The following is a 25,570-nucleotide window of genomic DNA, read 5'->3' on the forward strand; positions in this document are numbered from 1 at the left end:
AAAAGCTATGAACAAATCCCTATGCACACTGCACAAATCTTATTTTAAAGTAAAAAAACAAAACAAAACGGGAACAAATACAATATTTAAAATAAAGAACAAGTAAATTTAAATCAACAAACTGACCAGTATTTCAATGGGAACTATGGGCCTGCTTTTGGCTAATGAGATGGTCAATGTCTGGTTCCATATTTGTCACTGCTAGCCGTAACAAGTGATAGGACGCGCTTCCGGAGCCGTGACGCATGTGTCCCGCATCACCAGAAGTAGTACTGTACGTGAGCGCCGCCACATACAGTACTCCGGGAGCACAGGATGCGTACTTCTCTCACTGACCACCAATGAAAGAGGTGCCCCTTCCGGAAGTGCGGTGGGGGGCTGGATAAATGGCCTCAGGGGGCCACATGCAGCCCGCTGGCTGTAGTTTGGGGACCCCTGTGGTAACCACTAACCACGTATGACTGGTGAGCACTTGAGATGTGGCTAATGAGACTGAGGAATTGAAATTTACTCTGACTTTTGTTACACATGTGGCTAGTGGCCATCCTAGTGGACAGGCAGGAGCCAGCGGTGTCACCACTCTTCCTCACTTAGTCAGGACCTGCCCTCCACAGTGGTTGCGGCAGAGCTCTGCCCATCCATCTCGTCTGGCCTGCAGCCTGTGACTCTGCCTCTGGGACTCCAGCCAGCCCTGCACAGCTCATCTGTCTCTATGCGAGTGGCTGCCTTCTCTCCTCCCCTCCCCCACCAAGTGCTGACCCTGGGATCCCTCTGCACTAAATCAGCTTTTCACCCAACCAGCTCAGACCCCTGGCTCCCTGAGGCCCAGCACTCAGCCCCCAAGATGAGGTCACAAACATATATTTGTGTGTGTTTGGGTGATGCTGAGCACACACTCAGGGGCTCCCTCTTTGCCCCCCCTGCCTCCCATTTCATCCCAGGATGCTTCTCCCTCACCGTCCGTCCATGCCCAACTGACAGCACAGTGCCCGTGACCTACCACACCCTCCTCTCTGCACTGCCTGAGCTGCTGTTCTGTCCGCATCCAGCCTCACTGGAAAATTCAAAAGTAGACCCTACTGCCTATGGAAATTTATCAATAGTATTGAAAAGGGCCCTGGCTGGTTGGCTCAGTAGTAGAGCATCGGCTCAGCGTGTAGATGTCCCAGGGCACACAAGAGAAGCGACCACCTGCTTCTCTCCCGCTCTCTCTCTCCCCCTTCTCTCCCTCTTCCCCTCCTGCAGCCAGTTGCTGAGTTTGAGCATTGTCCTGGGCTCAGGGGATGGGGCAGGGGCAGGCTTACTTTGGGTTACATACTGTTTTTGCACTAAGATGTTTTACCTTTAAAACGAAAATAATAAATAAAACTCCTGCCAGCAATTTGTTGGGCATGCTCTGTTGGTCCCAGCAAGTCAGCCTCAGGTACTAAAAATAGCTCAGTTGAGTCTCAGTTGATTCAAGCATCAACCTCAGATGGGAGTTGCTAGATATATCCTGAGGGGGGCACTTGCAGAAGTCTGTCTCACTATCTCCCCTCCTCTCACTTAAAAAGAAAAAGAAAGAAAAATTTTAAAAGGCGGGGGAGGGGGCATGGCATTATTTGAAACCATTTGAGAAAAGAGTGGACTTTTTAAATAAGCGGTACAGTGTATTTAGACAAATAGACACTCAGTAGGAAAATGACAAAATTAGATCCATCCCTTGCTGAAGCCTTGGATCAATCCCAGATGTATCCTAGATTCCAATGTAAAAGGAGAAACCATACAAGTAGAGAGATGGGTGAATTCCTTTATAACCTGGGTTTGGAAAATTTTTCTGTGATATAACTCAAAATCAAAAAGCAATGAAGGAAAATATTGTTACATTTGATTAGCAAAAACATAATTTTAGCAAAACTAAAAGATAAATGAGATTTTCAAAAAGGTATTTTCAACTTAAAATATAAAGGTTTAATATATCCCTATTCTATAAATAACATTTAAAATTTGAGATTAAAAGCCAATACCTATTCTTAAATAGGTCGGAGATATGAACAGAAAGTTGACATCAAAATAAATAAAATGGTTCTCAACCATATAAAAGATGCTTAAATTCACTTTTAAAAAGAGAATTTTTTTTTCTTATTCAGTGCAAGGAGGGGAGGCAGAGACAGACTCCTGCATGTGCCCTGACTGAATCCACCTGGAAAGCCCACTAGGAGGCAATGCTCTGCCCATCTGGGGCATTGCTCTGTTGCTCAGCAACTGAGATCTTCTTAGCGCCTGAAGTGGAGGCCATGGAGCCATCCCAAGTCCCAGGGCCAACTTGCTCCAATAGAGCCATGGCTGCAGGAGGAGAAGAGAGAGAGAGAGAGAGACAGAGAGACAGAGAGAGAAGCGAGAGGGGGAGGGGTGGAAAAGCAGACTGGAGCGTCTCCTGTGTGCCCTGACTGGGAATCGAACGTGGGACATCCATATGCCGGGCTGACACTCTACCACTGAGCCAACCAGCCAGGACGGAGACATTTTTTTTAATCCTACCTGAGATACCAATTTTTCCTATCAAAGTGGCATAACTCCAAAAGTGTGTCAATCTATTTTGTTGGTGAAGCTCTAGGGAAACAAGTTTATACAGTGTTAATAAAAATAGAAACTTACCATTTCTATGGGGAAGATTTTGGCAATATCTAGACAAATTGTATATGCATTTATGTATATGTACTTGGACACATTGGCAAAAACATGAACAAAATGTATGCATAGGCTGTTTATTTCAACCCTATCAATAATAGCAAGAGTCTGGAAACAACCCAAATGCCTATCAAAGGGGGGTAGAGGAGGGCTAGTTGAATAAGCAATGATACATCCACAAAAGAAATGAGGAATTGCTCTTTAACTATTAATGGAGGGACTCCAGGACATATTGTGGAGTTAAAAAGCAAGGTGGGGGAGTGTATATGTCGTTTTACCCATTTATCTAAAAAGGGGAAGGGATATGAATATATTCATATATATGGTTATAGTTGAAAAAAATAGAATGGAAAATAAAACGATAAATGTTTTGTTTTTTTTTACAGTGGCAGAGATAGACAGGGACAGACAGACAGGAATGGAGAGAGATGAGAAGCATCAATCATTAGTTTTTTTGTTGCATGTTGCGACACCTTAGTTGTTCACTGATTGCTTTCTCATATGTGCCTTGACTGTGGGCCTTCAGCAGACCGCGCAACCCCTTGCTGGAGCCAGCGACCTTGGGTCCAAGCCGGTGAGCTTCTTGCTCAAGCCAGATGAGCCCGCGCTCAAGCTGGCGACCTCGGGGTCTCGAACCTGGGTCCTTCCTCATCCCAGTCCGATGCTCTATCCACTGCACCACCACCTACCTGGTCAGGCCGATAAATGTTTTTAAATGATCACTTAAGGAGAAGGGAGAGCATAGACACTAAAATTCTTTCGTCTTGTTATATGGAAATGACTTTGAAACCATGCAAATATCTTACAGAATTAAAAAACAATCTTAAAAAGCAAACCCTAAAAACTAAAAGGAAAAGGAAACAAATGAATCCAACTATGTATCAAACTGATGGTATAATCACAGAGAGGAACTATTCCAAGTGACTTTTTAAACCACAGTAATTTGTATATCCCTACAGAGGGGACAAAAGAGGACCACAAAAAGAATCTTAACTCGGCCCTGGCCAGTTTGCTCAGTGGTAGGGCGTTGGCCTGGCGTGCAGAAGTCCCAGGTTCGATTCCCGGCCAGGGCACACAGGAGAAGCGCCCATCTGCTTCCCCACCCCTCCCCCTCTCCTTCCTCTCTGTCTCTCTCTTCCCCTCCCACAGCCAAGGCTCCATTGGAGCAAAGATGGCCCGGGCGCTGGGGATGGCTCCATGGCCTCTGCCTCTGCCTCAGGCGCTAGAGTGGCTCTGGTCGCAACAGAGTGATGCCCCGGAAGGGCAGAGCATAGCCCCCTGGTGGGCGTGCCGGGTGGATCCCGGTCGGGCGCTTGCAGGAGTCTGTCTGACTGCCTCCCCGTTTCCAGCTTCAGAAAGAAAAAAAAAAAAGAATCTTAACTCAATTTCACTGATCACATTGCTGGTAGTAGTGTTGGTATTTTCATTCTGACACTGTGTGTGTGTCTGTGTCTGTGTGTGTGTCTGTGTGTACTGTGGGATAAAGCAAAGAGTGATTACACGTGTGTCACTTTCAGTATGGGTGAAGGAGACAGGTTGTGAGACTAGAGACTAAGCAAGTTCAGCCTGTCCGGCGGTGGCAAGGAGCTGGGAAACGGGGTGTTTGTATAGCACCGCAGTGGCTCCGAGTCCTCGAGGGTACGTTCTGGGCTACAGGGGACTTGTATTTCAAAGAGGCAGAGAAAGGATTTACAATTCACGTTTCGTAAAGAAACTGCCTAAGAAGAGGGACATCGGGGGGCCTCCTGTCTGGCTCTGACTGGAATAAACAGTAGATTCCTTTGGCAGCCTGAGCTCTCTCAGGCAGATGTGATAAGGGGCTGGGGTCATCATAGGGACATGCTCTGCAGCTGACAGGAGGCACACCAGACTCTAGTCAGGCCCCAGGGGGGGGGGGGGCTGAGTGACATCATTTATGATAAGAGTTCTGCAGTTCTCACTGCTGAGTGCCAAGCCACCCCTGCTCACCATCCGTCCCCATCGCTGAGAGCCTGGCACAGGGCGTGTCACAGCACACCAAGGGCGGCTGCCTAGAGAACCAGGAGGGCTCGGGTTTCAAATCAGAACCCTAAAGTGAGGGGCAGAGAGCTTCTCTAAGATCTCCACGTCTGACACTTCCGCAGTGAGAATGTCACTGGGAACCACCGGAAGGTGCAGCAGGGCTGAGCATCACGGCCCGACTGGCTGCTGTGAGAGGAGCTAAGGAAGCTCGTTCCCTGTGGACCGGACCAGACCGCACCGGACCAGACCGAGCAGTTAGATGTGGGTTTGAGTAAAGTGGCAGGCTATGACCCCCGTCTGTGCCCTGCTCCTACTTGTGTTGTTAAAACAAATAAATAAATGAAAAGGAGAAAGGGCCCATTCTCCAGAAGCTTAGCGAGAGGTGGTGACTGTGCTTCTAGTGACAGGGCTGGGTGACTGGGGACCAGCAGGGCAGGCTTATTTTGGGCTATATACTGTTTTTTTGCACTAAGATGTTTTATGTTTTAAAAAACTAAAGTAATAAATAAAACTGCTGCCAGCAACTTGTTAATGGCAGGCAGGGGTTGGGGTTCCAGCCAGGTCCCCAGCAAGTGAAGCCCCCCCTAGCCTCAGAGAAGCATCTAAGCCCCCACTACTGAGAGGAGGGGACACTCACTTAAAAACCTGGTCTCAAAACACACACACACATTACACACACACCAAAATGGAATATTTGTATAAAATAGCAATAGAAATACCTTCTAATGTGCTACACTATCCAAAAGAACCAAATTAAAACTGAATCTGGGCAACTGGTGTGTCTGGACAAAAGAGGTGGCTCTTTGTGGGGAATTATTGCAAGCGGGGCTGAACCGAGCAGAGCATTGGACGGGACCCCCGGCATCCTCCCCCCCACACACACACACACAGGGTTCATGCTGATCCACGGAGTGGGAATTTAGGGAAATGAAACCTAGTTTAGCGTCCCTGGCTGGGGCAAAGCACAAAGCACAGTCTCACTTATCTGGGGTAAACGAGCAGGTAGCGCTGGGCCGCACGTGCACTATTCAGCAGTAACGAGGAGTGACTCCAGCCGCTATCCGTAGGTAAGGAAGAGCTGTGCACAGGGAGTGGAAACCTCCATCCCAACACCGACCCGCTGTCGGAAAACAACTTGTCACTTCTATTTATTTATTTCCAGGGCCAGTGAGTAATCATCGAGATAAGTCTTAGGGGAAATACTACAATACGGAGAAAGAAAGTTAGAAAGCCGCCATCTCTCTCCCCTCTCCCGCCCCTTCAGCAGACTCAGGGGCCACGTTATACAGCACGTTATACAGAATCAGCCCTGACTGATCCTAAGTGCTCACACCTGCCAGCCTACCCCCAGCACCTGTCACCTCCCTGCAACCCCCCGCCCAGCCCCTCCTGCTGGCCCTGCTGCCCAGAGCTTCCTGGCATCCTCCCAGCCTTCAGTTGAGCCCCGTGGTCACCGTCTTCCTCCCCACGCTCCACGTGCAAGCGCGAGCCCCATTGCTGCTCCTGCAGGCCTCAGATGCTGGGTTCTAGCAGGAAGTTTTACTCCCTGTCTCGTCTGGTCCTCTCTGTTAACAATGTCTGTGTCCCCCCAGGAAGATGGGGTTATGCCCCCTGGACTAGTCTGCCAGGGCTGCCATGACAATGTATCATAGACAGAACGGCTTAAAAAACAGAAACTTGTCCTTGGCCAGTTAGTTCAGTGGGTTCTGAAATACCAAGGTTGAGGGTTCAATCCCGGTCAGGACACATGAAGGACGTGACCAGTAGGTGCGTGTGGGGGGAACGGCTGTGTCAGGCTTGCTCACGGGTTTACCAGCTGCGAGCACTTTGCCTGATGGGCGCGTGGGCGCGCAGCAGCGCCAAGTGTGTGTGTGTGGTTTTTCCCTTGGTGGTAATTCTCCCAGATCACTCCCCCGCCACCACGAGGTGCGGTCTTCCCTGCTCCCTTGCCTTTCACTGCAAAAGCAGATTTTCCTTTGTTTATTAGCTATCTTCCTTTTGTTTATTCGCTCACCTGTCTTGCAAGCCTACAATAAACAGGACAGGTAATGGTCCAACGCTTTCCAGCCCCGCAGTTCCTCCTCTGTCTGCCGGAGTTCAATGGGAACCAGCCTGGCCTCGGCCACCAGCCTTACAGTGCACAAGTAAGAAAAACAAAAATGAATGTTTCTCTCTCTGGCTTGCTCCATCTCTCAGTCTCTCTCCCTTCTTTTCTCTGTCTCTAAAATCAATCAATTAAAAAAATATATTTTCTTACAGTTCTAGCAGCCAGAGGTCTGAGATCAAGATGTCAGTAGGGTTGTTTCTGCTGAGCCCTCTCTTGGGGGCTTATAGATGGCTGCCTTCTCCCTGTGTCTGCACATCTCCTTTCTTTTTGATATGTGTCCAAATTTCCTCTTTTTGTTTTTTAATTATTAACTTTAGAGAATGAAAGGGAGAGAGAGAGAGAGAGAGAGAGAAAGAGAAACAACATTGATTTGTTGTTTCACTTATTTATGCACTCATTGGTTGATTCTTGTATGTGCCCTGACCAGGGATCGAAATCACAACCTTGGCATGTTATGACAATACTCCAACCACCTGAGTACCCGGTCAGGGCCATATTTCCGCTTTTTACGAGGACACCCTTGTAACATCATTTTAACTGAATTCTCTCTCGAAAGACCCTATCTCCAAACACAGTCACATTCTGAAGTGTTAAGGGTTAGAACTTCAACATATGAGTTTGGGGGAAACATGGTTCAGCTCATAACACCCATTTTATAGACAAAGAAACTGAGGCCCACAGAGATAAAGTTTCTTGTTGAGTTAGTGTCCCAGCCAAGACCAATTCGATGTTATGTCGACCCCCAAATATTTTTCTTTTTTTTAAAGATTTACTTATTTATTTTAGAGGAAAGAGAGAGAGAGAGAGAAAGGGGAGGAGCAGGAAGTATCTACTCCTATATGTGCCTTGTCCAGGCAAGCCCAGGGTTTCGAACCGGGGACCTCAGTGTTCCAGGTCAACCCTTTATCCACTGCACTGCCACAGGTCAGGCCTACCCCTATGTATTTTTAAAAAGCCCATGCTGTACTCACTATAAGGCCAGTACTGTCCTGTCTCAAACCCCTGTCCCCGAGGGGTAAGTGGTTTGCGCACACTTTCAGTGCCCACTGTCTGGTGAGGGTTATAGTCGGCAAGGGCCGTTCGCCGTGAGGAGCTGGCGCTCAGGCATGTGTCTCCTTTGTCCCCTCTGCCTCTTTTCATTTGCAGGAAACTGTCAGACAGTGATTGGTCCTCACCCAGGCTCACTGTCACTGGAACTAACTGCAACACAGGCGGCTGGGCGGCTTCCAGCTCGTCAGGCCGCTCAGAACTGGGACTTGGAAGTTTAATAGCTTTGCAGTCCCCCAGGGTTTCTATTTTTCTCTGTCAGTGATCTTAATGCTCAGAAAAATGTGCCGCGCAGTTGGTCACTGAGGCAGAGTGTCTTTATCTGAACAGCAAGTGCCCCTCCCCCAGCACAGGAGCTGGGCACCAGCGGGGACGGCAAGAGGCCCCTTCTAAAATGTACCCTTGCCTCTGTCCTTGCCACAGGCTTCTGGGCTGGGATGCGTGTCCCCTGCAGGATGACCTGACCACCTCTCACCGTCTCCTAATCCCAGGGCCACAGGAAGAGCTGAGAGTTCATGGTGGGAGAGGCCCCCCCCCCCGTACCTCCCCCTTGCGTTCTGGGTCCACAGGCGAAGCAGGCACCTGTTAAAGCCAGGCAGACCGTCAAGAGCACACTGCTAGGTGGACAGAGTCAGGTTGGACGTCTCAGGGAAAGGGAGTTAGGAGGGGTTCATCATGAGCTTTGGGCTTGTGCTGGGTGATTTGGGGGAAAGTTTTAAGAGCAAGGCCTTGTTTTTTGTTTTTAATTTTTCCAGTGATTTGAGAGAGAGAGGAAGGGGGAAGGGACAGAGAGAGAAGCATTGGCTTGTTGTTCCACTTAGCTGTCTGTTCCATTTAGTTCTGCACTCATCGGTCACTTCTCATATGTGCCCTGACTGGGGATCAAACCCACAACCTCAGCGCTCTGGGATGATGCTCGATACACTGAACCACCAGGCTCCAGGTGGCCAGCAAGGCCTTTTTCTGCATTTGATGCTGTCAGGAATTTGGGGCAGTTTAATGATTGGGTGGCTTATAGGTTTGATCCAGGAGACAGAAGGAGTGGAGAGGACACAGAGGTATCTTTAGTAAACAGCAGTCACTGTCACTTGTGCTGGCTGGATGAGGAATGTTGGTTTTTGTGGCTGCAGATCACAGTGTGGTGCTGTCTGGTTATTGCTGACACTGTGGAACCTCCTATGCAGGTGAAGTCCTATGGCCGACCTGTTCGTGGCCGGCTGTCTGCTCTCAGGGACACGTCATCCTCAGCGGTGGCAGGAGGCAGAGACAGAGCTGGTGTGTGAGGGGCCTCCCGCCTCACAGGACCCTTGAGCCAGCGGCTGAGTTGTCAACACGCCTGACTGTCTCACCCTCCCCTCCCTGTGGATGTCTATCTTGGCAGCCATGCACCCAAGCTGTGCCCAGGAGAGAGCAGGGTGGTGGTTCAGACGGAGCCCACCAGGAAGCTTTCTCCACTTCACCCTGACCAGAGGGAACCCCCGGCCCGGTCACCCCGACCTTGAGTTTCCTTATCTCTAAACTGAGTGAGAATGATCCTCTCTCACAGGATTGCCGCGAGGACGGCAAGACAGGGCAGTTGTTCTAGAAGGAAAGCTTCCGGAAGGCAGAGGCTGAGCTCTCCGGCATCCTGCACAGGGCCAGGCACACCGTACATGCGTGATGGGTAGTGAGCAAAGTCATCAATGAGAGAAGCTCTGTGACCTTCCTAGGACTGCTGTGACAAAATCCTGCAAACGGGGCGTCCTGAAACGGGGCGGAAGGGTGTTCTCTCCCCGTTCTGGAAGCTGGACGTTGGAAATCTAGGTATCACCTGGGCTGGTTCTCTCCGAGGGCGAATCTTCTTCATGCCTCCTCCCTTCCCGCCTTCGGGTGGTCCCGGCCAACCTTCACCTTCTCGGCTTGTAGATGCATTACTCCGGTCTCTGCCTTTATTCTCCCTGTGTGTCTGTGTCCAAATTTCCCTCTTTAAAGAACACCAGTCACATTGGAGTAGAGCCGCCCCTCATGACCTCATCTTCACTGGACTGTATCTACAAGGACCTTGTTTCCAAAGAAGGTCACATTCACAGGTGTTCACTGGGGGAGGGTGGGGGGGTGGAGGGGGTCAGACTTCGGAATATCTTTCGGGTGGTACACAATTCAGCCCGTAACAGGAGCTATTGTTTTCTTGTTTTTTCCCATTATAGTCCTGATTCCCAACATTTTCTCCCGTTTCCTCAAATCTCATTTGAAAAGTTTCCAAAAATACCAGTCTTTCTGCACCTAACTCACCTCACACTCCCTGCCTTTTGTACTCGAAATCAGATCCCAAGGCCTGTATCAAAGCAGTGGGAGCTTGGGGGTCAGGAAGAGAAAGCCACGCTGCAGGGAGCCCGAGAGAGGACTGTTCACATGGAAACACAGTGAAGGCCACCAAGGGGCTGCGTGACCTTGGCCAAGTGACCCCACCTCTTTGAACTTCAGTGTCCTCCATTTATTAGATGAAGGGATCGGATCAAAGTGACATCTCCCTGCAGATGTGGAGGGAACAGGTCAGACTCCCTTTCATGGCTCCTGCGAGCAGGGCGTCACTTCCCTGTTCTCCTTGCGGACATCTGAGACAGGTGCGGCTGCTCGGGGCTGTCTGCTCAGCACCTGCGTGCCTGCGGCAGCTCTCCTTCCCTCCGGGCTCCTGTCTGTGAAAACGAGAGGGTGGAAGTCTCTGAACTCCCAAGCCTCAGGCCTAGACCTCTGGTCGCTGCTCCTCATTATCTCCCCAGCAGCGGATGGAGCCTAAAGAGGAGAGAAAGCCCTCCAGTGAGCCCAGGTCCCTAATCCTTTGTGGCTCAGCTGGTTGGCCAGCTACCGCTGGGAATGTTCAGTAATGGGGCCACTTCCTTCATTTCCAAGGGTCAGGGGGAAGCCTATGCCCCAACACTGATTTATAACCACCCACTCCCACACACACACCTGCCAGAATATATCCCAGGTCTTGTCAAATGGCAGTGAAGGGAGAAACTGAACAGAGAGGGGGGTTAACTGAGAGAGAACAAAGCCCACCTCTGATCCAAAGATCACAAAAACCCAGATTAAACTAAACCAACAAAGAGCTGGAATTGCCGGCTTGGAGGCCTCCAGCATGGTACCTGACCTGGAGCTGGTGCTGGGTACGAGCGAGCCTTCTCTCCCCGTCTCGAACACACTGTCATCATGGCTCCGTTCACCCACCAGGTAGCCTGGGCCTACGGGTTACAGTGAGAGCCCTGAGTCTAACGCCAGGCCCAAGGAGAGGAAGGGAGGGAGAGAGGGCACGTCACAGTGCCTAACGGTACTGGATACAGCATCCAAAAGAACTGAATTCAAATTCTGACTTTGCCATTGACTCACTTTGTGACCTAAAACAAATTTCTCAACCTCTCTGAATTTCAATGTTCTCATCTGTGAAATAAGGATAATTACTATCTACCCCACAGAATTGCCATGAGAATTAAACAATTCACTTAGAGCAACATAGCATGGTGTCTGCCCATGGTAAGCACTCAGGAGCTGCGGTAGTGATTTCTGTCATATCTGTAGCAGTTAAAATGATAAGAACTACTTGGATTGCATGGCCCCCCCGCTACCATCTGCCCAGCCCACTCTGCAGTACCCCAGGGGGAAGGAATTACCATTTGCACAGAGGCACTAAGATATGGACCCTTCATATCTTAGAAGCATCTCATTTTGTGGCAAAAATTTGTGGCCTCCACACCAACCCAAGTGGCAGGGAACAACGCCCTTGGAAATGGGAGTCCGAGGCTTCTGCCTCTGATGGGTTCTCCTGGCAAGTGGCGCCACCTTCTGGCTGCTCTGGGAACTAACACCTCTCCTCACCCAGCTGCAAAATGTTATTTGTGTCAAGTTCTGAGTGCCTATAATTAATCCTTCACTGAGAAGCCACCCTGATCCTGAGGGGCCAGACACACAATTCTTGCTACCCTGCAGTCACTGTATTCATGTCAGAATTTCCACAACAGCTCCCAATTTCCTGAGAATTATAAATCAACCATAAAATTTCACTTTGCCTTGAGACGTGGCATATATTAACCAGTAAGTCTGTTCTTATTCTCTGCTGCTTCCATTTGTGGTGGAAGAAACCAACCCCCTCCTTTCTCTTTCAGTTGCATTTTCTGTGGGTTTGGGTTTTAGGTCCGAGCTGAATGTGGAACTAGACTTCCTGAGTCCCAGCCAGTCTCAGCTCACCACATCTTATCGCCCCTTTTACAGACGGGGAAGCTGAGACTCAGAGATGAGAAATACAGTGTTTAGTGGAACCAGAGCCAGAACTAGAACCTCAGTTTTCCATTCCAAGTCTAATACTTTGAGTCTTGTCCTCTCTTTCTTGCTGATGTCAACACAAGATGGAGTATGGAGTGAGCATTTCTCTGCCCTTCCCTAATCCTCTCTCTCCCTGTTAGCATCCCATTCCCAGACATAGATGCCCACCCACTGCAGGCTCCCCAGCCCCAGGTGGGGGAGGGTGGAGGCTCAGGCAAGGGAAAAATGAGGATTCTCTTACAATTCTGTCAAATAGAACATTAGCCACAGTCACCCTGCCAAGCGCTGACCTGTCCTTTCTGCCCCATCATAATAAACTGAGGTTATCGTCCACATAACAGAGAATGGCTGGTTCCCTTTATTAAACTGGCCTGGTTTGTAGCCCCAGGCTCAGGGTTAAAGCACATCTACTCCCTGATTGCCCTGAAGTGTCCCTTTAGTTCCAGGAACACTTATTAAGCACTTACTAGATGCCAGAATCTGTTCTGAGATTTTTGTACATGTCTTACCTCATTTAACTTCACAACAATCCTATGAGGAAGATTCTTTTATGACCCCTTTATGAAAGATGAAGAAACTGCTGCACAGAGCAGTTAAATAACTTTTCCAAGGTAACACAGCTAAAAAGTGATGGACACAGTCCTGGCAGGTTGGCTTAGTGGTAGAGTGGTTGCCCCGCTGTGTGGATGGCCCAGCATGTGGATGTCCCTGGTTTGATTCCTGGTCAGGGCACACAGGAGAAGCTCCCATCTGCTTCTTTACTCCTCCCCCTCTCACTTCTCTCTCTCTTTCTCTTTCTCTCTTCCCCTCCTGCAGCCATAGCTCAATTGGAGTGAATTGGCTCCGGCACTGAGGATGGCTCCATGGCCTCCACCTCAGATGCTAAGAAGAGCTTGGTTGCTAAGCAATGTAGCAATGTCCCAGGTGGGCAGAGCATCTCCCCCTAGTGGGCTTGCCAGGTGGATCCCAGTTGGAGCACATGCAGGAATCTCTCTGCCTCCCCTCCTCTCACTGAATAAAAAAAAATTTTTTTAAAGTGGAGACAAGACTTCAACTTGGGTAGTCTGATTTAGATGCTGTGTACACAGCTCCACTCTAGACAGATGAAGGCTCAAGGTACCCTGACCTCAGGGGGATTCTGGGATAAAGAACCCTATCTGCCTGACCAGGTGGTGGCACAGTGGATAGAGTGTCAGACTGGGATGCGAAGGACCCAGGTTCAAAACCCCGAGTTCACTGGCTTGAGCCCAAGATCGCTGGCTTGAGCAAGGGGTCACTCGATCTGCTGTAGCCACCCAGTCAAGGCACATATAAGAAAGCAATCAATGAACAACTAAGATGCCACAACGAAGAATTGATGCTTCTTATCTCTCTCCATTCCTATCTGTCTGTCCCTATCTGCCCCTCTTTCTGTCTCTGTTCTATCTCTGTCACACACACACACACACACACAAAAGAACCCTGTCTTAGACGATTCCCAAGAAGCAGAGCCAAAGTCCAGGATTCCGTAGCAGGTAACATCTATAGGATTCTGTAGCAGATTGTCCTCCACAGTGTGGTGGGCCTTACCCAATGAGTTGAAGGCCTGAATAGAACAGAAACTGAGGTCCCTGCCAGCAGACTGCTTTTGGACTTGAACTAGAACATCAGGTCTTTCCTGGGCCTCCAACTGGCTAACACCTTGATCTTAAACGTTTAGCCTCCATTATCCTGTAAGCTCCCAGGGGAGACCTGCAGGGGAGGAATGAGCAAGGGAATCATTCAGGCCAGTCCCAGCTTCAGCCTGACCCAAGGGGAAACTCAGGGCAGTAAGTTTCACCTCAGAGCTCTCCCAACCGGGACAAGTGTCATACCCCACACCTGGCAGTCATTCCTGAAGGACTAGTCCAGGGGAACTGTACAGTGCCTGAGGGCACTGCCCTGAAAAGAGCCCAAGTGAAGACATTCTTTCTTTAGCCAGAGCGGAATTTGACAATGAAGTATATAGGTATTTTTATATATTTATTATTCTAATTATTTTTGTTGTAAAATAAGCATTTTCTAGCCTAAAAAATGAAAATAATATAAAATATTAATTAAAACATATTAAATGAATATTAAGTCAAAATAAAGCTTTAAAATATATATAAATAATAAAATAAATATAAGATTGCTACTTCAGGGATTTTTGCCTATTGCAGGGGCTCTGGAACCTAACCCCCCCCCCCACGATAGACGAGGGACCACTGTATACTGTATATTAGTCCAGGTTCTCCAGAGAAACAGAACCAATAGTATGTTTATAGAGAGAGATTTAGTTTAAGGAATTGGCTTACAGGATAATGGAGGCTAAACGTTTAAGATCAAGGTGTTAGCCAGTTGGAGGCCCAGGAAAGACCTGATGTTCTAGTTCAAGTCCAAAAGCAGTCTGCTGGCAGGGACCTCAGTTTCTGTTCTATTCAGGCCTTCAACTCATTGGGTAAGGCCCACCACACTGTGGAGGACAATCTGCTTTACTCTAAGTCCACAGATTTAAAGGTTAATCTCATCCAAACCACCATCACAGAAACACATCTAGAATAATGTTTGACCCAATATCTGGCCCAGCTAAGTTGACACGTAAAAGTAACCATTATGTACTGTTTCCTTCTGTGAGTTGCTTTCTCCACTCCTCATTTTCTTTTTGAGATGCGTCTGTGTTGATGCCTGTAGCATTTCATTGTATATATACACCATAGGGTATATATTTTTGTGCTGATAAATGTAGGTTGCTTCCATATTTCTCTATCACAAAGAGAAGGGGGCATTAACCTGCTTGCGTACACACAGGAAGGTTTCTCTCGGTCAGAGGTGGGCAAACTATGGGCAGGCCAAACCCAACCAGGCACCTGCTTTTGTAAATAAAGTTTGATTGGAATACAGTCATACCCATTCACGTACTAACCCTCCACGGCTGATTCATTCCACAAGGGCAGGGTTGTGCAGTTGCAACAAAAACTATAGTGCCCACAAAGCCTAAAACATTTCCTCTCTGGCCCTTTGTGGAAAGTTTTCTGAGCGTGTTCTAGGTCAGTATCCAGGAGAACGAGCTGTGTCCATCATCAGCTTTTACACAGCATTGCTAACTCGCTCCCCAAAGAGGTCATGCAAATTTACCCTCCCAGAAACAGCAGGTGAGAGCTCCACTCTCTCACATTCTAACTTCCCAAAGGGTTACCAACCTGATGCTTGTGATTTGGTTTCTCGATGTCATTTCATAGATTTGGCTCTTTAAACGTATATCACTTATTCATTCGTTTAACAAACATTAGTCAGAGATTACTAGGTGCCTGGTACTATCAAGATGCAGCTGCCCCATTTTACAAGAGAAGAAAGGTCTATGTCAGGTGCAAGGGCGCTGGGGAAGCAAGATGGTGGCATGCCAGTTCTGCCGCCCCGCCTTGCGGAGGGTAGCACCCTGAACAATCGCTAAGTAGCTGACATTATTCTGCAGGCCTGAGGATGCTCTGCTGGGAAATAAAACAACAATTTGGCAGCCTGCCCATAGCTTCTGACAGTCAGGGGCACCTCCGCCGTAATTCTTAGCAGAAGGACCTGCCTTTCACACAGGCGCCAGTCGAGCTGTTTAGTAATTAAACTGGTTTGTTGTTGTTTTATCTTCCCTATTGATTTTAGAAAATAAAACATCTGTGATTATAAGAGAGAACGAGTATGAGGAAGAGACTGTCTATCACTGAGACAGCAAGAAATAGAGCTTTGTTATTTAAAGTCACCAAGACAGCTGATAAATCAAGGGAAAGGTGGGGGAGGGCGTGTGAGTGAACTAAGCCTTCACTAGCTGGCCGGAAGGTCAGTATGCGACGTTGGTGGCTGATAACTCAAGCAGTCAAGAAATTTGTACAAATATGGGGCAAGCTCTGGACGGAGGAAAAGTTGTTAAGTGCTGGGGACTGGGACTCTGGTTGGGGGGAGGGCGCGGCAGGAAAATGCTTTCTGTACCAGCTTTTCTTGTCGGTATTGTTTAAGTTTTTAAAGCCAATGTTAAGAATAGCTTTGACCGTTTTTAAATTAAAATGGAAGAAGTACAAAACAGAGCTAGGATGAGTAAAATAGATGAAGGGATATATGCATCACAGCCTCAGAGATAGGGTAGAGGTTGGTGGGAGTGAAGATTTTTTTTAATTAGCCATGAGATTTTAATTGTTTAAGTAGGGAGATGAGAGGGGTCATCATTCTAGTTTCTCTCTACCTTTATCTGTAGCTTTATATAGTTGAAATTTCCCACAAAAAAGTTATTTTTAAGGGAAAAGATAATATGGTCTGTGGAGTCAGATAGCTTGTTTTTTGGGGGGTTTTATTTGTTTGTTTTGTTTTTTAGAGATTTTACTTAGTGATTTTACAGAGAGAGGAGGAGATGGGAGCAAGATATATCAACTCACAGTTACTCACTTTAGTTGTTCATTGATTGCTTATTGTATGTGCCTTGACCAGGCAAGCCCAGTCTTTTGAACCAGCAACCTCAGCATTCCAGGTCGACGCTTTATCCACTGTGCCACCACAGGAGAGGTTAGACAGCCATGGATTAAATTCAGCTGGGCCACCTAGTTCTGTGGATCCATTACCTGAACCCTCTGGGCCTCCATTTCCTCATCTGTGTAATGGAAATAGCTAATGTGTACCCACTCTATATGACCATTTGTGTTGGGTGTAGGAGTTAGATGAAATCATGGCCCTGAAGGGCTGATCATGGCGGAAAACATGGTGCTTTGACAAGATTCAGGTTTGATCTATTTGGTTGTTCCTCTTTTGGATTGTATAAAGAGAGTTTGGTTCTAAATTTTGAGTTCTGCTTCTCAGGCATCTTATACTTAGTTCTACACCTGTAATTAAGTTTTGCCTTAAATGTTTGTGTTAATTTGCTCTCCCCGGCTAGCCTGCTTCGTCTACTCAGTTAAAAGACATTTGTGGAGCCCCTGTGTGGCAGGCATCGGGCTGGTGCTGAGGAGGCAGAGATGAGAGACCGTCCCTGTCCTGGGGACACATAGGTCAGTGGGGGTGGGGACAGAAACAATTCAAAATAAATTTCAGCATGACAACAGAAGTGGTAGAGATATGCCCACGGGGGATGTGGGGCGTGCAGAGGATACCCAGTGTAGCCTGAGCCAGGTTTTGAAGGATGGATAAGGGTTCACCTGGCAAAGAAGAAAAACAGAGGCTTGGGCGGCATGGTTGGGTCACGACAAGTAGACACAGCAACATGAATCAAGGTCTGGAAGCTAGAAACGCCTTGGGGAAATAATTCAGAAAAATAATTCAGTCCATAGCAGGGATCAAGCTAGAATGAAGAGCAAGGCCCACATTGTGAGGGTTTTTTTTTTTCAACATCACACCCCTGAATAAAATGCAAGTTCAAATTTGTATCTTAGTATCCAGTAGAAAGGGGAATGAGAGGTTGGAAAGCAGTTGCCCCAAATCAGAAAGAGAGAGAGAGAATTATAGAGAGGAACAGAGAGAGATTATAGTGGGGGATAACTCAGACTTTTTCAGGGCATCTGTAGAAAATCAGGCCCAGGCAGGCTGGCTCACAGCCAAACCCTCTGACACATACACCCAGGACTATCACCAATGTACAGTGCTGGTTAAGCCTGTCTGTGCCCACACCAGCCCCTCTGTCCACAGTAAGCCCTCCTATTCCAAAGTAGCTGGAGGCAGCATGCTAGGTGACCCCCGAACCAGCCCTAGGAGGGTTGGAGGGGCTTTCCCACAAGGGGAGGCCTAAGGAACTCTTGTCCTCGTCATGACAGAGGGCAACCCCTAGAGACCAGGGTACCTTTCATTGTCCAAGAACGGTGGGTACCAGCACCCACCAGTTCTAGCCTCTCACTTCACGTTCATCTGACCCCTTCTGCAAAGACATTCTTTCTTTAGCCAGAGCAGAATTTGACATTAGGATCAAGACTAATTTGCAGTCCAGACTCAGAGGTGTTCGTTGTCCTGGCTTTCCGAAGTAAGACCAAGCTTAGCCCCAAGGTGTCCCTGATTCTTCCAGACTCCCAGTGGTTGTGACTGCATTTGGGGGTAAACTGTCTCAGAAACAAGTCTCTCAACTTCTCCATTACTGATGACAGGACCCCCACTCCACAGGCGAATGCAACCCTATCTCACTGCTTGGTCTGTGTACTCTCCGCCCCCAGGTACCAACTACCAGGTAAACCAGACAGGAGATGATTAGAACTCATACCACGGCTGGGTAGTGGAGTGGGAATGGAGTGAGCATAGTCTTGTGGGGGACTGACCATCTCTGGCTTGGGCAGTGAGGGAGAGGGAGGTGTGATGTGCTGTCGGGTAGGAACCCGATGTTTCCTGAAGGTAGGGTTCATGTCTTCCTACCTTCATTCTCCACAAAGAGGCAGCACTGTGGCTGGGCTCATTAACTCGCCTGATACTCACTGGGCCAGACACGGGACCAGGGATGGGACCACTAGCAGGACAGAAAGGTGGTATCTAACTTCAAAATGTTTATATTCTGGTGGCAAATACCAATAAATAGAAATTGATAATAACACTGGGGAACAATTTTTTTCCATTTTCTGTTGCATGAGGTTTTAGAACTGTTTCTATATATTTCCGCATCGCTGATTCCAAATCTGAAATCCGTTTTTTTGGTGTATGTTCTAGTTTTTATGTAATTTTAATTTCTTTTTTGTTACAGTTAATGGCATGCATTGATTTTTAAATTGGATTTATAGGGCAATGACTCTCGGATTGAACATAACCACAAGGCAATTAATGTTTTACAAACACCACTTTTACATAATTGTAGTTGTTTTTATTTATTTTTATTTATTTATTTATTTATTTTTGTATTTTTCTGAAGCTGGAAATGGGGAGAGACAGTCAGACAAGACTCCCACATGCGCCCCACCAGGATCCACCCGGCACGCCCACCAGGGGCCATGCTCTGTCCACCAGGGGGCGATGCTCTGCCCCTCCGGGGCGTCACTCTGCCGTGACCAGAGCCACTCTAGCGCCTGGGGCAGAGGCCAAAGAGCCATCCCCAGCGCCCAGGCCATCTTTGCTCCAATGGAGCCTTGGCTGCGGGAGGGGAAGAGAGAGACAGAGAGGAAGGAGGAGGGAGGTGGAGAAGCAAATGGGCGCTTCTCCTATGTGCCCTGGCTGGGAATCAAACCCGGGTCCCCCGCACGCCAGGCCGACGCTCTACCGCTGAGCCAACCGGCCAGGGCCTGTAGTTGTTTTTAAATGTAAAAAATTATTATCTGATAAAAACACCCTCTTATTTTGTTTTAAGATTGAATCTTGGCTTCTTCGAGTAGGCATAAATGTAAGAATAGTCCTGACACCTTCTGTTATATATGTGGCTGTTACACACTTCAACGCCAAAGGCGCAAGATTTCATCATTTGTGACACGTGCATAATTTGCCTATTTTCAAATTCCCCTTGGTGATCAAGACAAGAATTGGGCTCCTCATATCATGTGTCATAATTGTGAGGAAATGCTTCATGACTGGACAAAAGGAAAACTCAAAGGAATGCCTTTTGGTATTCCCATGATTTGGCATGAAACTAAGGACCACAGCAGTGACTATTATTTCTGTCTGATCCATACAAAGGGCATCGGCAAGAAAAAACAGCATATGATCGCATATCCTAATATTCCTTCAGCAATAGGACCTATCCTACACTCTGAGACACTCCCGGTTCCAGTTTTCAATGGTTTTATTCTAAGGATGAAGAAAGTGAACATGGTGATCAAGTGTATTTTGATAAGATGCATGAGGGAATGGTTGTAGAATCTGAAGGGTCTTCTTCTGATGCCAAGCAGTCATTAACCCCTCAGCAGTTTAGCCAACCTGAATTGAATGACTTAGTAAGAATGACATAAAAATTGTCCTCGATGTTCCGAAGTATGAGGAGCATAACTGGATCATTTGTGTGCATCTTAAAATGGTAAATTTCCTGCTAGAACAACAGTGAGGTTTCACGAAGTATCCTTGATTGTGTGTTTGTGGGACAGCTGAACTCGGGAGAAACACTGGACACAGAAGGAGTGGCCGAAACATGAAGCTCTGGAAGTAGGGAAGCAAAATATTGTGAATGAACCTGTAGTTAATCAAGACAGGGTCATTTTTCCCCACTTCACATCAAACTTGGCTTTATGAAGCAGTTTATTCAGGCTTTGAATAAAGAAAGTGAATGTTTTCAACATATTATTTCTGCTTTTCCTGCCTTGTCTTTTGAGAAGATAAAAGCAGGTGTATTCGATGGACCTCAAATTCAAACCCTCATTCGTGACAAAGAATTTGCCAGGAAGATGAATGAGGAGGAGAAAGTAGCATGGCAGTCTTCTGTGGCAGTTACAAAGAACTTCCTTGGCAACAAAAAAAGCAGAAAACTATGAACTTGTGGTTCAAAGGATGCTGTTGGCTTTCCGTGACATTAGATGTAACATGAGCATTAAGATTCATTTCCTGAACAGTCTCCTTGATAAGTTTCCTGAAAATCTTGGAGCTGTTAGTGATGAGCAGACTACTGCTGGAGCATCAAACGAGATTGTCCTCAACAAGTACACAAACGCAAGAGCTACAAATGCAAATTTTTGCCTGAATAGAATTTAAATAAGTTTTGTGCAAATTTTATGATTAAAATAAGCATTTTAATATGTTCTATTTCAAAATTGTAGACAAATTCTGATGCAATCATATCTTTTAGTGTATTAGTGTATTTACTGCATTATATAATTATATTTTCACAAAGATGATGCCCAAGAAGACATTCTACTTCATTATGTTAAACTAAATGTTGAAAATTTTACAATAAGATGAAAACCTAAAATCTTGAATTGCAAAATAACTGTAGCTTACAGAGAAAAACTAGTGTCAGATTTGAGATCAGCACACTCGAATTAGGTAAGAACAAGTGTTTTTGTGGATGCAATGAAAATTTTGTTCCCCAGTGATCACAATCTGTGCTAAGTATTTTAAAGAAAGCTAACAAGGCAGAGGGGGCAGAGTAAAGGGAGCCTCGGCCTCAGGTGCGGTGGCCAGGATGGGGAGCCAGTCATGAAATGAAGAGGAGAGGAGAGGTCCAGGCAGAGGAACCCGCACATGCCAAGGCCCGGAAGCAGGACGGGGACTGGTGTGGTCCGGAAAGAGCAGAGACCCGCGTGGAGCCCCATGAACCCCGGAGAGATTGGCTAGCATGCAGGGCCTTGCAGGCTACTGTCAGAGCTCGGGTTTTATTCTGACTATAAGAAATACCTCCAAAAAGTTTTAATTTCTTTAATCAGAGGGACATGATCTGATTTGAAGAGTTTAAGAAGATCACCCTGGAAGTGGGATGAAGAACAGGTTGGCAGAGGGAAGAACAGAGCAGAAAGTAGAAGGATTTGGCAGCGGTGTCAGCGCACGTGGTGGTGACATGCACCAGGGTGGTGTCAGTGGGGTGGAGAGAGGTAGATGGATTTGAGATACGCTGTGGGGGAGAATTGACTAGACTTAGTGTTGCATTCGATATGGAAAATAAGAGAAGGTGAGATGTCAAGACTACCCCGGTTTCTGGGTAAATGTTGGTGCTATGTGTTAACATGGAGAAGACACAGGAGTGGGGGGTAGATTTGAGGGAAAAAATCTAAAATTCCATTTTGGGTCATGTTAAGTTTGAGAAACATCCAAAAAGTGAAGTCAAGGATAGCGTTACGCCAGTCTGGAGTGAAGAAGAAGGTTCTGAGCTAGAGATAGACATGTAGATGTCATCAGCACATACACTTAAACCCACGTGAATAAATCAGATCACTCAGGGATAAAAAGAACAAGTCCCAAGACCCAGCCATAAGAAACTCTCACAAGTTTACTTAGAGGCCAGATGAGGGAGAAAAACCTACTGAAGGAGGTGATCAATGCAAACAGCCAGTCAGGTGGGAGGAAGAGCAGGCAAGGCTGGTGCCATGGAAGTCAGAGGGGGAAATGCGTTTTCCGTGACAAATGCAGCTGGGAGGTCAAGATGAGCTCAGAGAAACATCTGTTTGGCTTGGTAACATGGTGGTCTTCACCATCTGGGTGGAGATGCACTAACTCTGGACTACTGGAGACAGTTAATCACTTCTTGTTTATTTATTGATAGAAGCAAAGCATGCTGAGTGTTCTTCCTAAACTTGAAAGTCACATATATATGAAACGGGTTTCCAGGGACTCTTGCTTCATGCCACTGTGCTAGCAAAACCTAATTTCCCAGGAGCCCAGTCTCACCCACCCCCACCCCCGCCCCAATGCCACAGCTCTAGCTGCTGGCATGCCAACATCTGTAACTCCAAATAAAGCATTCATTGTATCCTTGGGCCCAAATGATAACACTTTTTAATTTTTTTTTATTTTTATTTTTTACAGGGATGGAGAGAGAGTCAGAAAGAGGGATAGACAGGGACAGACAAACAGGAACGGAGAGAGATGAGAAGCATCAATCATCAGTTTTTTGTTGTGACACCTTAGTTGTTCATTGATTGCTTTCTCATATGTGCCTTGACCGCGAGCCTTCAGCAGACCGAGTAACCCCTTGCTCAAGCCAGGGACCTTGGGTCCAAGCTGGTGAGCTTTTGCTCAAACCAGATGAGCCCACGCTCAAGCTGGCAACCTCAGGGTCTCAAACTTGGGTCCTCTGCATCCCAGTCCGATGCTCTATCCACTACGCTACCACCTGGTCAGGCTGATAACACTTTTTTAAATGCTGCTTGTCCTTACCCTTTTTAAATGTAGTGGCCCTGGCCAGTTGGCTCAGTGGTAGAGCATCAGTCTGGCATATGGAAGTCTCAGGTTCGATTCCCAGTCAGGGCACACAGGAGAAGCAACCATCTGCTTCTCCACCCCCCCCCCTTCTCTCTCTTTGTCTCTCTCCTCTCTCTATCTTTCCCACCTGCAGCCATGGCTCAAACAGTTTGAGCAAGTTGGCCCCTGGCACTGAGGAAAGCTCAGGCACTGAGGATGGCTCAGGACTTGCCTCAGGCACTAAAATAGCTCAGTTGCCGAGCAACAAAGCAGTGGCCCCAAATGGGCCTAGCATCACCTGGTAGGGGGCTTGCTGGGTGGATCCTGGTCAGGGTGCATGCAGGAGTCTGTCTCTGCCTCCCCACCTCTCAATAAAAAAATATTAAATTCAGTGATAGTCAAGTCCCTCACCTGCCACCACCAGCCCTATTTATTTTAATAACTCCATCCACAGTGAGGAAGGCAGTTGGAAGGGCTAAAATCCTCACTCTCATAATATCAGAGACCAGGGCTTTTTAAAATGACAAAGAACAGGAAAAAATGGAAAGAAGAAAATCAAGCCACTAGATAGAAATCTTCATTCCACTGCCTGCGTAGCGGAGCAGGAACGGTGCCCGACCACACACACCCATCAGATTCATTTGACAGTCGTTGAACAACAACAATAGTAACGGCTGCCATTCATGGAATACTTGCTGTGCGCCAGGCAGTCAGCCAAGTGCCTTTCATGCTGCGGCTCGTTTAATTCTCACAAGTAGCAAGGAGGTAGGAAGTATTATTATCTTCATTTTACGGCTGAAGGAAGCAAACCTTGGAGTTCCCCAAGTAAGTGGCCCAAGACAGTGAGCGGAAGAGCCAGGTTTCCGAGTAAGACAGTGCTGTCATGGTCTCCCGGGTGTAGCAGGACAGGGCCATGTGCCGTGGGGTGGGGGTGACTTGGTCGTAGGAATGAACCAAGGTGGGAGGAAGAGTCAGCACCCTGCACTCGGGCTGAAAACCTAGGGGTCATTCTAAATTCCTTTACTCACTCTTCACTTGATTGCTTCATCACCAAAAACTGTCTGTTTCATCCTTAAAATATGTTTTAAATCTGTCTGCTTCTGTCCACCATCCCTACAACCACCCAAGTCAAGGGTGCCACCATCTCCCCTGTAGCCCCCTAGCATCGGCCCCCAGCACCGCCTCCTGCATCTCACAACCCCGCCCCTTTCCACCGGAGTCGGGGGTCCACTGACCACACAGATCACACCTGCGCCTTTTCATGCCGTCCTGGTAAGTCCTGCCTCCTTGCCACTGTTCCCAAGGCCTTCCCTCCCTTCCCACCCGCCTCTCTCACAACGGCTGCTGATGCCCCTACAAGCAGCACAGAGCCCGGCGCACGGGAAACAGTCATCTGTGCTGAAGAAATGAAGGCAAGACTGAGCAAGTGGATGAATGAAAAAGCTTCCCAGAGGAAGCTATGTTTGAGATGAGCTTTAGAGTGGGGTTTCTCAGGCAGCAAGGGCTAGGGGTGTAGGTAGTCAAACCAGGTGTTCTAGATACAGGCAACGACACAGACGAGGACGTGGAGGACTTCCAGGAGCAGCCTGGGAGGCGACATGAGCAGGCCTGGAGGCAGGTCGGTGCAAACTGGGGGTTCTCTAGGTCAAATGCACCGCATAAGCCCCTGGGAAACTTGTTAAAAACAGATTGTTGAGCCTCACTTCCAGAGATCCCGCCTCACACATCTGAGTTAGCGTCTGAGAATTTGCATTTCTGACAAGCTCTGAGGTGGTGCTGATGCTGCTGGTCCAGGGACCACACTTTGGGAACCACCGGTACAAGGTGTGCTAAGGAAGCCCCCACGTGGAGGGGCAGGGGGAGACAGCTCCCGGGACGTGACCAGAGGAGGTTGCGTGCCCTCACACTGAGAGCAGTCTGCACAGAGGCCAGTGGTCAGCCCGCCCTTTCCCCTTCCTGCACCGTTCCCTTCAGGACAAACTGGAGCCTGCCTGACCTCCCACTGCCCGTTCTCCTGGCACTCAACCCTGCCGTTCTCCTTGGCTGCACTTAGGCTTTGAAGGCGTCTCCTGTTTCTCACTCCAGTAAGACTTTGATGACCCTTTAAAAAATGCTGCTGAGGGGTTAGGCCCGAGACCATCTGATCTCACCCAGCAATTCTCACTAATGCTGCTGTGACAAAGTGTCTCTTCATAGTAGGCATTAAATCATGTCGCCTTTACGGTAGGAGTTCTGGCTCTCTGTCTGGGCAGAAGGAGAGGGAAGAGAAGGAAAGGGCCTCCTCTGCTGGCCTTCCCAGGACATCACGTGCAGACTGCCACCTGCCCACGCGGTTTGGTTTGGTCAGCATCCTCATATCCAATAGGGAAGGTATGTCCTTGTCTTCATGATGCAGCCCAGATAGGAACCTGGAGTGCTGGCTGCTCTGTGTCACAGGAAAAGGAAAGCAATCCTCCACAGTAGTCTCTCTTGATTCTGATGTGCCTTCTAGTTTCCAAAGTTGATGGAAAAAAATCACGTACTTTCAAGTCTCATTGACCTAGTTTGGCATTCTGGCTCTGCTACTTCCCAGCCATGTGATTTGGGGCAACTTACTTAAACTCTCTGAGCCTCAGTATCCTCATCTGTAAAATGGGTATGTTGATAATCCACATCAGAGAGATAGCAGGGCATTTAGTGAAGTCATGAATG

General features: G+C 47.8%; 1 protein-coding gene across 2 annotated transcripts in view; it reads left to right on the plus strand.

Annotated features, from left to right (window-relative positions):
• Positions 1 to 25,570, plus strand: part of BFSP2 (beaded filament structural protein 2) — a 71,856-nt gene that overhangs the window by 1,507 nt on the left and 44,779 nt on the right. The window lies entirely within an intron of this gene.

The sequence above is a fragment of the Saccopteryx bilineata genome, chromosome 10, assembly GCF_036850765.1.
Source record: "Saccopteryx bilineata isolate mSacBil1 chromosome 10, mSacBil1_pri_phased_curated, whole genome shotgun sequence".
In the NCBI taxonomy this organism is placed as follows: Eukaryota; Metazoa; Chordata; class Mammalia; order Chiroptera; family Emballonuridae; genus Saccopteryx; species Saccopteryx bilineata.